A 2,842-nucleotide genomic window follows, 5' to 3' on the forward strand; every position below is an offset into this window, starting at 1 on the left:
AGCGCCCGCGCGGGCTCCCAGGGAAACCCCGTATGGGAGCGGCCAAGGCGGCGTGAGCCGCGGCGGGATGGGCGCTCGCCGCGGCCAATGGGCGGCGTCCCCGCGCGGGAGGCGGGGCGGAGGCCTGACTGGCGTGAGGAGCCGCCAACCGGCCTTCAGGCAGCCGCGCTGCCCGCGCGGCTGGGGAAGGCGGGCTCGGAAACTGACGGGCAGACTGCCCAATCTGAGGCCGGATGGGTCGGCCGGAGAGGGGCTGCGCGCCAATGAGAACGACGATCCGTCTCAAACTGTCCAATGGGCGCCGGGAGGAGGCGGGGTGAGCCGCCGGGCTGCGCCCTTGGAGGGACGGCTTGGCGGCGCCGGGAATGTGGCGGAAAAGGCGCCATTTTGGCTCTGGCTCCGCCCTGGCCGCAGCCGCCGCCTAGCTCTGAGCAAGGAGCCCCCGGGCCCGGGCGGCCGCCTCCGGGGCGGCCACGGCGTCACGATAACCGGGGCCATGTCACGACAGCACCACCATTCCCTCCAGTTACATTCTCCCGTCACAACACTGCACACGAACCCTCCTCACAGCGTGTCCGCGGGGGGACCCTGTCAGGGCAGCACGTCCCCGGGGTCCCGTCACGATGGCAGGCCCCTGACTCCCTGTCGCAACAGGGCCTGTCATGGCAGCTGGGCGCCATCCCCACGGCCCCATCGTGACGGGTCATCACTATTGCAGTGGCTTGTTCTCCCCCCCTCCATGGGCGCCGGTTCCCCTGTGGTGACGCCATGTTTGGGGCCCAAAAGGCGCTTTGAAGGGAGCGTTTATGTTCTTTTTTGCACAGCCGGATCCTGGCAAGGCCGGGAGCTGGCGGGGGTGTTCCTGGCCCTGGCGCAAAGGCCGCGGGAACCGGCTCAGCCCCGCGCTGAGCCGGGGGGAAGCAGTGTTTGGAGTCGGCGGCCGGCTGCCCGGCCCCGCGTCCCGCTGCCCGGCCTCGCATCCCGCTGCCCAGCCTCGCGTTCCCCCCCGCCYGGCTCCCCTTTGATGCGCTCCGCCGGCAAGGGGGATGGCGGGTCTCGCAGCGGTGGCGGCGGCCGTGTGAGCGGAGCCGCCCTGCCGGGATCCCGCCGGGATGGAGCGCCGCTTCCCCCTTCCCTGCCCCCTGCCCGTGTTGCTTTTGGAGGCTCCGCTCAGATCAAGAAGTCAGAGGTCGCCGATTCGGGCAAATCCTCCGTGCGGTGCCCCTGCTGTCCCTCCAAATGCTCTCTTAAGAGTGACCTGTGGTTTTTTAATTTCCTTCTTCTTTTTTTTTTTTTTTTTTTGCATCATTCCCTTCTCTTAGCAGCTGGAAAATTCTGCTGTCGCTAACCATGACCTCACCCCGCTTCCAGCGGAACTGTTTTATTTTTGCTTTCCCCTCTGGCACCGGCCGCGCGGCACCGGCCCGCGGCAGCACGGCCCCCCGCCAGCAGATTGCAAGCCCCTGAGTAATTAAAATAACGCGGAGGGAGGTTTTGAGAAGAAACGGACGGAACGAGGCGAAACAAAACAAACTGGTGCCCTCCCTGGGCTCGGCGCTGTGGGAACATCTCCCGGCCCTAACCCCGGCTCYGGCGCACCTCTCGTGTACCGAATCCGCGGGCCTTTTCCCCCAAAAACCCTGGCAGCGGAGAGCGGTGCGGAGACGGGACGTACCCACAGCAGCCTGGCTGTCCCGAAAGTGCTTTTTTTTTTTGTCCGTAAGCAACGGAGGGGAGCAAAGTTTCAAGCGAAGTTTCAAAGGGAGGGAAGCGGCTGCCGAGCCGGGGTTTGCGGGCGCTTGGAGGAGCTGGGGGAAAGTCGAGGACGGGGTTATTGGCCAGGCTGCGCCGGCAGTCGGTTGCTTTGGGAAGGCAAAGCAGGGCTGGAAACGCTAAATGGCTTCGTCCTCYGTGCCGAAAGAAAGAGCAGCCGAAAGCTGGGGAGCGTCGGCAGCCCCGTTTTCCCACCGCGCCGCCCCGCTGAGCCCTGTCCCTCGCCCGCCTCGCGGGAGATGCCGGGATGTTTCTCCAGCCAGGATTTCGGAGAGGTCCRAGGGCGTCCCGGGGCTGAGGCGTGCGACCCCAGCGTGCAACTCCCCGGAGCTGGGCTGCCGCCCGCCGTTATCGCGTTAACTCATTATCTCGGCGGAAAGGGAGGATGCGGTCRGAGCACCGCGGAGGGAAGTCGGGGCTCCCGGCGCCCCGGCTGACGGAGCTCGCCCGTGCCTCAGTTTCCCTGAGCGAAGTCGCYGTTCCCCGTGCCGGCCGTGGTCTTTCAAACCTGGACACCCTTTTTTTGGGGAAAAAAAAGGGGGATCGCAGGGGACGCGAGCGGGGTCCCCCCTGCCCTCTCCGTGCCCTCGAACCCGGCGCTGGGGCGGATTCATCCGCGAAGCCCCGAGCGCGGGACGCCTCTTCCCCCATCTCTTCCGCGCAGGGCTCCGGAGCTGGGCGGTCGCTTTGTTTTCCGCCCCCCCCCGCCTCTCCGTCCCCGTGCTGGCGGGGAGGAGGCCGGAGTTTCTCCTCAAATCCTGCTGCGTCCTTGGAAGTCGCCACTGCCACAGCTGCCGCGGGGCCGGAGGTGGCGGTGGGGGGGGGACATGACACGGGATGGCCATGGCCCCCGGCACTGTCCCCCCCCCCGCCGAGCAAACACGGCTTTTCCTTTCATCCGGGCCCGCATCCCGCCGGCTGCCGGCGTCAGCAGCTCGTCAGCTGGCAGCTGGGACCGGTGGGGGCCCGCGGCTGTCGTTGTCCCCTGCCGCGGCACCTCAGTTTCCCCTTCCCACCCCCGGCTCCCTCGGTGGTGGCACGGGGGGGGGGACAGGCTCAGGGGCCGCTC

Source organism: Apteryx rowi, unplaced genomic scaffold (genome assembly GCF_003343035.1).
Source record: "Apteryx rowi isolate R43461 unplaced genomic scaffold, aptRow1 scaffold_1367, whole genome shotgun sequence".
Taxonomy (NCBI): Eukaryota; Metazoa; Chordata; class Aves; order Apterygiformes; family Apterygidae; genus Apteryx; species Apteryx rowi.